The sequence below is a fragment of the Giraffa tippelskirchi genome, chromosome 7 (assembly GCF_054371585.1).
Source record: "Giraffa tippelskirchi isolate mGirTip1 chromosome 7, T2T-mGirTip1v1.2.pri, whole genome shotgun sequence".
In the NCBI taxonomy this organism is placed as follows: Eukaryota; Metazoa; Chordata; class Mammalia; order Artiodactyla; family Giraffidae; genus Giraffa; species Giraffa tippelskirchi.
The window spans coordinates 110523842-110537276 of record NC_137281.1 but is presented as its reverse complement, the minus strand read 5'-3'; the positions used below and the strand labels follow the sequence as shown (position 1 = coordinate 110537276).

At 40.5% G+C, this 13435-nt stretch overlaps 1 protein-coding gene across 7 annotated transcripts in view; it reads right to left on the bottom strand.

Moving 5' to 3' along the window:
- Positions 1-13435, bottom strand: part of LOC145512873 (uncharacterized) — a 606383-nt gene that overhangs the window by 397788 nt on the left and 195160 nt on the right. The window contains exon 1 of one of the 7 annotated variants that reach the window (XR_014058880.1): positions 9628-9870. The exons of 5 other annotated variants lie outside the window; for them this stretch is intronic. The gene's annotated coding sequence lies outside the window, so the exon portion shown is untranslated. Of the gene's footprint in view, positions 1-9627; positions 9871-13435 lie in introns of those variants that run through there. One more of the 7 variants, XR_014058883.1, reaches the window with a different exon arrangement.

The following is a 13435-nucleotide window of genomic DNA, read 5'->3' as shown; positions in this document are numbered from 1 at the left end:
CAGAAGTTAAGAGTTTTCCATAATTTCAGGTTCATGTTTCAGCATTTCTGATGTCAACCATTTACAATAATTAAACAGTGAGATTATGTAGGTTAGAAATAAATGTGGGTCTTCAGTGAACGACCCAAATCTGTTAGAGTTAAAAGGAGACTGGAAGGCATTGAGATCTTAGGGCATGAAACCCCTCTTCTGCTTTAAGAAAAATCTAGCCCAAGTCAGCAGAAACAGAAAGTTTACCATCTGTTTGTTGGCTTTTGACATGGTTATTTCAGTTCAGTTCCAAAATGAAAGTTGTATCCAATATAATTATTTTTAGAGTATCTCAAAATTATTTTTATTGGGGGTAAATAAAACAAAGAAAATGTTATTCAGCAAAATTTAGTCCATTAGTTTCAAAGACTGTGCAATACAATCTGGCAACAACAGCAATCCCTGGATTTGGGGACCAAGGACACACACAAGGTCCTATAAATTATCCAAATGCCCCAAAGTGTCATTCCTATAGAAATGGGATGTATAGGGCCTAATGTATAGAAGAACTAAAATACATTGGTTGAGGCAGCCCTTCAATTCAGTTCAGTTCCAGGGTGTGGCTCCAAGTCAAATGCGCTTAACAGATTGGAAATGTTATTGCAATGGAAGAGTATGACTTTTTTAAAGGCAAAGCCAGGCAGCACAATTCAAAATGTCATGTACACACTCTGGGTATTCAGATTACAGGTAAGATCTTGGGGAGCAAGTTCTAAGCTCAGAAATGCCTCACAGTTCTATAGACAATACCTGAAATGTGTCACCTGTGCCCAAAACAATGTGATAGCACCACTGGGTGAGGGCCTCAAGCACAGGGTTACCAATGACCTTACTTTTCAGTATTATACAGAATGAATTTTTTTTCCAGAAAAGGCTAATATTCACTTCTAGAAATAGTTACCTAAGGACAAGTTTGCCTAAGGTGATTGTTGGCAGAGGCTGTCTCTGGGTGTAGCCTAGTGGTACAGATCTGGGAATTCTCTTCAGGGGGTTTATGAGCAGATCCTTATAAAAGTCAAGTGTATCCAACAATTTGTGGGTACTGACTTATGGCTAATTCTCCATCATGGCATTTGGAGCTTCATCTTACACAACCAATGGTTACCTTAAAGGAGATTCAGCCATGATAAATTTGTCTCTGATACTGACATACCTGAACTAGTTGAACACATCGCTTTATCCTCCACTATACTTGACCTTATCAAGGTCAAAATTAGTTTGGCTGAGTATAAGCTCCTTGGCTCACTGTTTACGTCCTTGAATATCTGAAATATGTTTCTCCTTTGTCTTCACATAGTATAGATTTGCTTTTGAAAAGACTTAAGACAATCTGATTTTTTACCCTCTCTCCCATCACTTCATGGGAAATAGATGGGGAAACAGTGGAAACAGTGTCAGACTTTATTTTTTTGGGCTCCAGAATCACTGCTGATGGTGACTGCAGCCATGAAATTAAAAGACGCTTACTACTTGGAAGGAAGGTTATGGCCAACCTAGATAGCATATTTAAAAGCAGAGACATTACTTTGCCAACAAAAGTCCGTCTAGTCAAGGCTATGGTTTTTCCAGTGGTCATGTATGGATGTGAGATTTGGACGGTGAAGAAAGCTGAGCGCCGAAGAATTGATGCTTTTGAACTGTGGTGTTGGAGAAGACTCTTGAGAGTCCCTTGGACTGCAAGGAGATCCAATCAATCCATCCTAAAAGAGATCAATCCTGGGTGTTTGCTGGAAGGTCTGATGTTGGAAGCTGAAACTCCAATACTTTGGCCACCTCATGCGAAGGGTTGACTCATTGGAAAAGACCCTAATGCTGGGTAGGATTGGGGGCGGGAGGAGAAGGGGACAACAGAGGATGAGATGGTTGGATGGCATCACCGACTCAATGGACATAGGTTTGGGTAGACTCCGGGAGTTGGTGATGGACAGAGAGGCCTGGCGTGCTGCAATTCATGGGGTCACAAAGAGTCGGACACGACTGAGCGACTGAACTTGTGAATGATTCAATATGATGATCTGGATGCTGTTTTCATTTTTAGCCTGTTAGGCCATACTGGACTGATTTTTCCAGGGGAAAAGAAAACATTTTTAGTGTATATTTTTCTTTACCTTTTATATGAGAAAGTTTGTTTGAATTAAAATTTTTAATATTAATTCTGTTCCATGCTTTGGTTTCTTTGGGGGGCAGCTTCTATTATATACATATTGGATTTCATTGCCTATTTTCTGTATCACTTTCTCTCTTATCTATTTTATTTTTAAATTTATTTTTTATTTAAACATCTTTAATCTCTTTTCCATCTTCTGTTTCTAAGGAATTTTCTGTGATGTTTATTCATTTTTGTGTTCCTTCTCATCCAGTCCTCATTTCTAATATTTTATTTTATTTTTAATTATTTTCCTAGTTTAGACAGATATTTTTTCAAACTTTCATTTCTTTTTTCTCCATTCACATAATTTCTGAATTTTTCAAATTCATATTTTTGTTGTTCTTTCATAGCCTCTATTATTTTCTTACATATACTTTGAAATATTACTTTATAATTTTCATCTATTTTGTGGGCAGGCTTTTCTGGTTTCGTTAATTGCCTGGCCAGTTCAGTTCAGTTTCAGTTCAGTTGCTCAGTTGTGTCTGACTCTGCGACCCCATGAACTGCAGCACTCCAGGCCTCCCTGTCCATCACCAACTTTCAGAGTCCACCCAATCCTGTCCATTGAGTCAGTGATGCCGTCCAACCATCTCATCCTCTGTCGTCTCCTTCTCCTCCTGCCCTCAATCTTTCCCAGCATCAGCGTCTTTTCAAACGAATCAGCTCTTCACATCAGGGGGCCAAAGTACTGGAGTTTCAGCTTCAACATCAGTCCTTCCAACGAACACCCAGGACTGATCTCCTTTAGGATGGACTGGTTGGATCTCCTTGCAGTCCAAGGGACTCTCAAGAGTCTTCTCCAACACCACAGTTCAAAAGCATCAATTCTTCGGTGCTCAGCTTTCTTTATAGTCCAGCTCTCACATCCATACATGACAACTAGAAAAACCGTAGCCTTGACTAGACGGACCTTTGTTGACAAAGTGATATCTCTGCTTTTTAATATGCTGTCTAGGTTGGTCATAACTTTCCTTCCAAAGAGTAAGCGTCTTTTAATTTCATGGCTACAATCACCATCTGCAGTGATTTTGGAGCCCACAAAAATAAAGTCAACCACTGGTTCCACTGGTTCCCATCTATTTGTCATGAAGTGATGGGACTGGACGTTCAGAAAACTAAGATCATGGCATCTGGTCCCATCACTCCATGGGAAATAGATGGGGAAACAGTGGAAACAGTGTCAGACTTTACTTTTTTTACTTTTTTGGGCTCCAGAATCACTGCTGATGGTGACTGCAGCCATGAAATTAAAAGACGCTTACTACTTGGAAGGAAGGTTATGGCCAACCTAGATAGCATATTTAAAAGCAGAGACATTACTTTGCCAACAAAAGTCCGTCTAGTCAAGACTATGGTTTTTCCAGTGGTCATGTATGGATGTGAGAGTTGGACGGTGAAGAAAGCTGAGCGCCGAAGAATTGATGCTTTTGAACTGTGGTGTTGGAGAAGACTCTTGAGAGTTTCTTGGACTGCAAGGAGATCCAATCAATCCATCCTAAAAGAGATCAATCCTGGGTGTTCATTGGAAGGTCTGATGTTGAAGCTGAAGCTCCAATACTTTGGCCACCTCATGCGAAGGGTTGACTCATTGGAAAAGACCCTAATGCTGGGTAGGATTGGGGGCGGGAGGAGAAGGGGACGACAGAGGATGAGATGGTTGGATGGCATCACCGACTCGATGAACATGGGTTTGGGTAAACTCCGGGAGTTGGTGATGGACAGAGAGGCCTGGCGTGCTGCAATTCATGGGGTCGCAGAGAGTCGGACACGACTGAGCAACTGAACTGAACTGAACTGAACTGATGGGACTGGATGCCATGATCTTAGTTTTCTGAATGTTGAGCTTTAAGCCAACTTTTTCACTCTCCTCTTTCACTTTCATCAAGAGGCTCTTTAGTTCTTCTTCACTTTCTGCCATAAGGGTGGTGTCATCTGCATATCTGAGGTTACTGATATTTCTCTCGGCAATCTTGATTCCAGCCTGTGCTTCCTCCAGCCCAGCGTTTTTCATGATGTACTCTGCATATAAGTTAAATAAGCAGGGTGACAATATATAGCCTTGACGTACTCCTTTTCCTATTTGGAACCAGTCTGTTGTTCCATGTCCAGTTCTAACCGTTGCTTCCTGACCTGCATACAGGTTTCTCAAGCGGCAGGTCAGGTAGTCTGGTATTCCCATCTCTTTCAGAATTTTCCACAGTTTATTGTGACCCACATAGTCAAAGGCTTTGGCATAGTCAATAAAGCAGAAATAGATATTTTTCTGGAACTCTTGCTTTTTCAACGATCCAGCGGATATTGGCAATTTGATCTCTTGTTCCTCTGCCTTTTCTAAAACCAGCTTGAACATCTGGAAGTTCACGGTTCACGTATTGCTGAAGCCTGGCTTGGAACATCTTGAGCATTACTTTATTAGCGCGTGAGATGAGTGCAATTGTGCAGTAGTTTGAGCATTCTTTGGCATTGCCTTTCTTTGGGATTGGAATGAAAACTGACCTTTTCCAGTCCTGTGGCCACTGCTGAGTTTTCCAAATTTGCTGACATATTGAGTGCAGCACTTTCACAGCATCATCTTAGGAATGTTTATTAGGTCTTTGTAATAATTTGCATGGGATAGCTTTTTTTCCTATAATAATTTATATGGCATTTGCCCACAATCCTTTTCTGTTTCTTGTTTTAAGTGAAATAAGTTTTTCTGTGCTAGATGGATATGAACCAGGATAGCATTCTTAGGGACATATCTCTACAGCTCCCTTTATTTTTAAGTGCTCAAAATCATTTACCCTGATACTTCCTGAGATGTGCTGACTCTGCCCCCCTCCCCTACTTTTTGCTTCTTTTCTTTGCTCCTACTATTCCTAACCTAACCATTTTGAATTCTACTCACAAAAGTTGCTCCTCCCTAGGGGAATCACCTTGTTAGGAGGACTTGGATGGTTAGTATCAAGAGCACCTCGGTCATAGATTGCTCTGGCAACACAAGCCTTACCATGAATTCTGCTCTAACATCCTCCAGTTTGGGCTGCTCTCCTCAGATCAGCTTGCTCAGCTTCCAAGTCAGTATCTGTTGTCAGCTTGGGAATTCTCACTCAGCTTATAAGAAACCTCTCTTTTTTCCATTCTACTTTCTGCTTACTCTGCTGGTCCAGTTAATATTGATCAGTATTTGGCATTTGTGAAGATATCTTTTCACTTAGTTTTGTTGTACCTGAATTTTTGGTTTTGCTAACCTAGTAACTCTGTTTCCCCTCCCACCACAGGTAGCTCTAGGGAGATTAAAAAAGTAGGACATCATAGCAGTGGCCATTTCCCAGGGTTTTCCCTGTAGCACTTTTAGACTGTCAAAAAGTAATTCTGAGAATGCACTGTATTAGTTAATTAGTGTATTGAGAAAATACAAGAAAAACTACTGATACATGCAACAACATAGATTAATCTCAAAACAGCTTCATTGAGTTACACAAGCCCCTTCGTTACGACAAGACAGTGATTCATGAAGGGACTTGAGCAAAATAAGGCAGACACAAAAAAGTATGCACCATATGATTCTTTTTCTATAAAGTTCATGAACAGAAAACTGGTATATGCTGGTAGAAGTTAGAATGTAGTTAGTTCTGTAGCAATGGTAATTAATAGGAAAGGGCCGTGAAAGAGCTTTCTGGAGGAGTAAAACTATTCTATAACTTGATCTGTGTGGTGGGCACCTGAGTACATAAATACAAAAATTTACCTAGCTGTTCACTTAAGATTTATACATTTTACTCTACGTAAGTTCTACTTCAATAAAGACTTAAAAACATGTATTTTTTTAAAAAAGTAATTCTGATTGCCCCCAAAAGAATTTCAAACTACATTCTAGTTTCCTTCAACTTAGCACAATGCCTACAACATAATAGGAACACAGTAAATAGCTGTTAAATGAATGATGTAAATTATGCACTGATGCTATGAATGACCTCATCACTCGCTACCACATGTCAGCATCTTTTCTAAAATCCAATTCTCCTATGTTTTAAGTATTTTAAATACTATTTAGTCAGCATATAAAATCATGAATAAAACTATTCTTAACCATCAAGTTATTACAACATAGTCCCGTCTTTTAAATAGCACTTAATCTATAAATTTTAAATGGAAAGATCCTCTCCTTTGAATACATAAGAAAAAAGTTGTAAACTGAACAATGGGCTTAAAAACCATTGTTCCCAAAAGCGAATGATCAATGTTCAGCTACTTTAAAAAATCAGCATAATGCTAGACATCATTAGGAAGGAAATGCTGAGTAAGAACAAGGATTTGGGTATCAGTTGGGCTAGGTGGATGCTGGTGACAAGGGATCACAACAATGAGAAGAGAACATTTGAACATTTGCTTCAATTCTCTGACAAACTCTGACCCTCAAAGACTAGCAACTTTGGAAACAATAGGAAACAATACCATGGAGGTAGTGTTGTCATGATAACCATTTTGACCAGTGGCTGGAGTAACAGCCACCCTTCTTACAACATACCCTCACACCCCACCTAATTAACCAGCAACACCAGAATAAAGAATAGTACATGAAATTTTCACAAGTGTGGATTCAGAAGAATCCACAAAAGGATATTCTAGACAAAAGGATATTCTTCTTCATTCAGGCAGGACTCAACATAGGAAAACTACTGAATCAGATGAGATATTAACTGAGATGATAACCTATAAATTAACAGTTGAACAATATATGATGAAGCTCTATAAATGGTTTTTTTTGGTTTCTTTTTCTGCCCTTTTGGTGTCAACACTGACAATCTTGAAGCTGCTGTTAGAGTATATTTTGAGCAGGATGTATCTGACCCTAGATCCTGTGTCTTATGCTCAGTTACTAATCGTGGATGAAGTGAGACAGGAAATCTTATGAGAATAGAAAAGGATAGCTTGATATTATTCCTTCTCCCATTAGCTCCCAAAGCCTCTCCAGAAAGGTCAAACTACATCTTTTACATTCTACCATTGTTCTTGAACATTAAAATTTTCAATGTGGGGATGACAGATCAGTGGAAGAGCATCTGTCAAAGGCAAAGGTATCTATAGTGACTTTTTTTCCTGGCCCAAGGGGGGCAAAGACATTTGGGGAAATGAGCCAACAGATCAACAAAGCCCCAAATCATTCTTAAGTCAGTACTGCAATTAATTTATTATCACAAATCACCAAAATATTTATAGCTGTTTTTCCAAAGCTTAATGCATAGAAAGCAGTTAAATATATCACCAATGTTAATTACCATAATTTGCATTAATAGAGAGGAAGTAATTTTAAGATTTCATAGCCAAAGATCACAGACTGCTGACTATGGTCTACACTATAGCTTCAAAGTATTTCTTCAGCAATGTTCCAGGAGGATGACGTAGCTCATATGAGTTTTAGAATTTATGACTGATTAACTTGGCTAGTTACCAAGCTTCTAAGGAGATCAGTTTCAAGGATGTGAGTTCCACTTGAGCTAGTTAGAACTACCTTGCCTGGACAAGGAGAGAAGAGATACCAATATAGACACTAATCTTGATTTTTTCCTACTTTCTAACCATAATGAGCCTGGATAACATACTTGACCTCAGTGAGACTTAGCCATAAGACAACAATAATACAAATCCTTTCCACTTCTTCTGGACTTTTTGGATGTCACTTTCAACTGTATATAACCCTTTCATTCCAACACACTCACCCTCACAAACAAAGTCAACCATCTCGAAACTATGATTACAGGGGAGGCTGGATGAGCTTAGTCCCAATCCTTGCCTTTATTGTGAAAGCATTTCAAAGCCATCTTTCTGTACAGAGACAGTGTTCTGGGCTGGAAGGAAAAGTTCTTTCCTAATTGAAACAATGGAGTTAATTAGTGAGAAAAAAATACAATTCCCCAAATTAGGCACTGGCAAGAACATTTTGATTCAGGATTGCCAAGAAATTCTTACTGGTCACAGAAAGGCCATTTCTACACTAGCAGAGCAAAGTGTACCTTGGCAATAGCTCCACAGGGTAGTGACAATAGAGGTATTTTCTCAAGACATCAAGCCACACATCGGAGCATTAAAAACAAACTTACAAAAAAAAAAAATCCCTTTTTGCACACATATACTTCACTTTATCACAGAAACCTGTGATAAAATGGAAATCACCACAAAATATTTATAATGAAATAACTATTTTGTGGTGATTTCCACTTTACCACAGGTTTCTGTGATAATGTGAAGTATATGTGTGCAAAAAGGGATTTTTTTTTTTTTTTTTGGTAATTTTGTTTTTAACACTGGCTATATAAGCCATCATTATGCTTCCCTCATAGCTCAGGGTTCGATTCCTGGGTTGGGAAGATCTGCTGGAGAAGGGATAGGCTATCCACTTCAGTATTCTTGGGCTTCCCTTGTGGCTCAGCTGGTAAAGAATCCACCTGCAATGCGAGAGACCTGGGTTTGATCCCTGGTTTGGGAAGATCCCCTGGAGAAGGGAAAGGCTACCCACTCCAGTATTCTCGCCTGGAGAATTCCATGGACTACAGTCCACGGGGTAACAAAGAGTCGGATGTGACTGAGCAACTTTCACTTAAGCCATCATTATACCATGTGAACTCACTGGTATACTCTCACCAGTAACTCCTTTTGAAAAACAAAAGTACCACCTCACTAGCTTTGGTTTTCCCAAAGGATCTTATCTTAAAGTAATGAGGACAGAGAAGGGGATGATTCTCAACAGCTGTTTGGTGATAGCAATAGCACTGAAGCAGGAGTTAGTGGATAGATGATGGTGACTTTATAATTAACACTTCCTAGTCCTACAGTATTTGTGGGCAATGTGCTACGCTTGAGAGATACAAGACAGATGGATTCACTGAAGAAAGTCAATGGGCCATCCATCCAGTTAGGGAGAGAGGATCAGGTTCTCAGGTGGTGCAGTGGTACAGAATCTGCCTGCCAATGCAGGAGACACAAGAGACACAGATTCCATCCTTGAGTAGGGAAGATCCCCTGGAGGAGGAAATGGCAACCCACTCCAGTATTCTTCCATGGTAAATTCCATAGACAGAGGAGCCTGGTGGCCTATGGTTCATAGGGTTGCAAAGAGTTGGACATGACTGAGCATTCACACACACACACACACCAATAAAGAAGGACTATCATACAACAATATATAATCTGTATTAGTCCGTGATATGAAGATTATGAATCAAATATTCCCCAACTCTTTCTAAAGTAGGAACCCCTTTCTTATTTTCCTCATCTTAGAAATAATTATAGGGAAAAGGGGAAAAAAGACCTAGAACAGAATCTATTACAGTCAAATGTGTAAGGCTTGGAGCACAATCAGATTTTGGAAAACCTTCCCATGGGAGCTTATGAAAGAGCACAATGGAGAATGGAAAAGACTGAAAGGTGGGAGAAACTGGAGGAAGAATCACATGAGGCTTGCCTACCTCGTGTCTTGTCCAAGTCTTACTCATGAGGCCAGAAGGACGAACAGAGAAGCACTGACTTCACTGACTACAGAGGCAGGAAGAGGTTGCCTGGAAGGCTTGCAGGCTGCATAACTAAAGAAAGCAAGGACCAAAGCCAGGCCAAGTGAGGCTCAGTTTCAAGGGATGGGGGTCATGAAGCAAGAATCTGGTGATGTCAGAACCGGAGATGCTAAAGGCAAGGCAAATGAGGCAACTGAATTCAAAACTGAGATCCCCAACAATGTCAGGGTACAAGGAGGACAATCCCTGCTGTGGGCACAATCCAGGAGGCACAATCCCCCCCATGCGTGCTTTGCAGCCTCTGTGCACAGGTAACATATTCAAGAATAGAGGAGTACTGAACAACCAGAAGGAGGCAGTCTGCAAAGAGCAGAGGCAGAAGAAAACATTTAAAAAACAAATTCACGGACCTCCTTGACGGTCCAGTGGTTCCCAATGCAGGAGGCCCAGGTTCTATTCCTGGTCAAGGAACTAGATCCCACACGCTGCAACTAAGACTAGATACAGACAAATAAATTTAAAAAAATTTTAAATAAAAATAAAATCAACAGCTAATGCAACCAGGTTTTACCTAACAGGACATTTTGAAATAAATCAGTTAATCCTTTTCTAGCTCTTTAAAAGATTTTTTCATTGTTATCTAGATTGAGGTCATTTTATGATGTCATAAAAGAACTTATTTTCTTAACCTACCCTCCATGGGAACCAGAATATATGGAAAACCATATGAACCTTATTTCAAAAATATCATTTAGGTTAAAGGACAGCCAAATACAAGGCAACAACTGAGCCAGATAGAGCTGTCTGATGAAGTGGGCTCATCCTCTAACCTCACCTCTGTCTCACGGTGCTACCATTTTCGTGTAGAATTACTCCATTTTATTCATGCACTTTCTGCATACCCTCTGCAAAGTTTTCAACTAGGAACCAGTTTCCAGCTTCTCATTTAAAGCTACCAGAGAATATTTGATGTAACCTAAGTTACCTGATTAACCCTATCCTACCTTCATTTTCTACCTGAAAACCAGACTGATGCAGAGTGAAACACAAAGGGCAAGGACAGAATCTAGAAAACAGATGAGGAGACTTCCAGCTCATCACACCCAACTTGGAGTTATTCGTCTTTTTGAAATGGATTTTACAGAATTTCTAGCACTTGCACAGAAATCATCAAATATGTCAAAAGTGAGTGAATTTGACACATTCAGTGCCAGTTATTAAGGTTAATGCGGAACATCACTTCATCATAAAGTAAAATCACATTTGTTTATTTCAAGTATCTAGGCTCTTCAATTTAACATATATTGAACATTTACTATGTATCTGACTCTGATTGGCACTGGGAGCATAAATATGAATAAACAGGATAAGACATTGTTCCCATCCTTGAAGCACTCTCAATCAAGCAGAGGGAGATGAATCCATAAACCACTGACTAAAACACAATATAAACCTATTTTTATGGAATTAAAAAAAAAGGCATATATATATTACAGATAAAGAAGCAACTTTTGAATTCTACTGCTGTGTACCTGGAAGAAAGAAAACTACAGGAAAGGAAAAGCAGTCTGTTCTATTGTTGAATTATTTCTTCATGTGTTCTATCAGACTGAATCATTTCCATTTATTTAATGGGCCTAAAAACCTTTACAATGCAGGGAATAGACTTTGTGGACACAATGGGGGAAGGAGCGGGTGGGGCAAACTGAGAGAGTAGCATTGATATATACATACTATGATGTGTAAAACAGATAGCTAGCTAGTGGGAAGCAGCTGTGAAGCACAGGGAACTCAGCTCAGTGTTCCATGATCACATAGAGGGGTGGGATGGGGGGTGTGGGATGAGGCCAAGAGGGAGGGGACATATGTGTCCATATAGCTGATGCACGTTGTTGTATAGCAGAAATCAACACAACATTGTACAGCAATTATTGTCCAATTAAAAACAAAAATAAAAAATGAATCTTTACATACTATATTACTCTATACATTGCACTTTCTAATCAGTTATCCTGTTTCAAGGTCACAACAGCCTTCTGGGTGGGGTAGTTGGAAGGTTATGCCCATTTTATAGACAAGGCTACAATCGAGAGACAGGGATGAACTGCAGTTAAGGAAGCAGATAAATTAAGATGGAAACAGGGCTGATTCTTCCTAATTCAGCCCCTCTCTGAGTTTCTCTTGGAAAGAAGGGGAAGAAGGAAAGCAAAACCCTGAGAGCGCAGACTCTTTAAGCTGTGAGAACAGCCTCCCTCTGCCATGGTAGAACATCAAACCAGTCCTTACCCAGCCCGACTTCTGTTACATCCTCCCTGCCGCCCTGGGTTTTAAATTATTTAAATAATTAACAGGCTCTATAGATGTAATGCTGTGAATGGCCTTGTGATCTGGGAAGACGGTTACACCTTTGGAGATCTTTAGCAAATAAACTGAAAACTCGGCTGTGTGAATTTTCTCTCTGCCATAATTAGCAGCAGATGGACGACTTTTATGGAGCCACCTGTCAGCAGGAAGACTCTCCTTTCAGTTTCTAGTTTCTAGAAGGAGCGAGATTAAAATAGACCAGCGCCTTTTGCTTCAAGTACTCGTAAGGGTCCCAGATGTAATCGGATCTGCCAGAGACTGACAGGACTCGAGAAGCCACTCCCAGTAGTGCTGGCTCACCTGAGAGGCAGGAATAAGACAGAACATCACTTCTCAGCAAGTTTGGGCAGCTGATCATTTCTGAAAACTTGGAGAGCAAACCAGGAGCCAGGCTGTGCTGAAACGTTCCATTTTACTAACCTTTTTATCCAATTTGAAAATACAAATAGAGCTCTCAGGGTGTAATTAGCGGACTCTTAATACCTGCTTTCCAAATTTGACCTTAATGGACATTCATTAAAATGGGCTCTGACTTCATAGCCCGCGTTAGCGGAAAATGGAAAAGTCCATCTATCACTGTCAGCTCCCATTTTCTGCGTAATCATTCCTGGAAGAAAGAGGCCTGCTAGTGTGCACAGGGGTGGTGGATGGAGCTGAAGAGGAATTGCAAAGAGCTATGCCAAGAGCTGGTGCCTGAAGAGAGGCGTGGCCGGGAATCCTGGCCGGAAGTCAGGGACCTGGGTGCGAGATTTTGCTCCACCCTGGCCTTCCCCTGGGAGCTGAGCCACTGCCTACCTCTCTGCTTTTAGCACATCTATTTTAAAAAAGGGTAAGAATGCCACGTCCTGCATAAGGCTTTGTGAGCACCAGAACAATGTATGTGAAAAAACGACTTAAAAAGCACAGATTGCTATGTAATCACAAAGATTGGGTGTTTTTTTTTTTTTAAGAATGGCAGCATCGATGACAATGGCAGGGGTAGGGGTGGGGGAAGTAAGGCAATTCTAGGTTAACTCTCCTCAGTGGGGAGGCACTGATCTATTTTGCAGAATCAATTTTGGGTGGTTTCCTTTTTGATAGTAGTGAATAAAGCAACTGTCCAAGATAGTGGCGGGTTTGTGCAAGGTGGAGAGTCTGGAGGGGAGGTGTACTTTTCCTGAGAGTTCGGGTAAGAGGAAATGCCAGACCTGGACACCTGAACATCAAGGGGGACCTAAATGACTGATGGAAGAAGGGCCCTGGACCAGGAGCCAGAAGATGGGGGACCTTGCCAGGCTCTGACAGTAAGGCACTGTCACTTCCCCAGGCTGTGACCCCCTGACTTCCTGATATCAACTGAGATAAACAGCAGGATGCTTTGTGGGACAGAGACAGGGCTAAGGGCTGTAGGAAAATTGAGGAA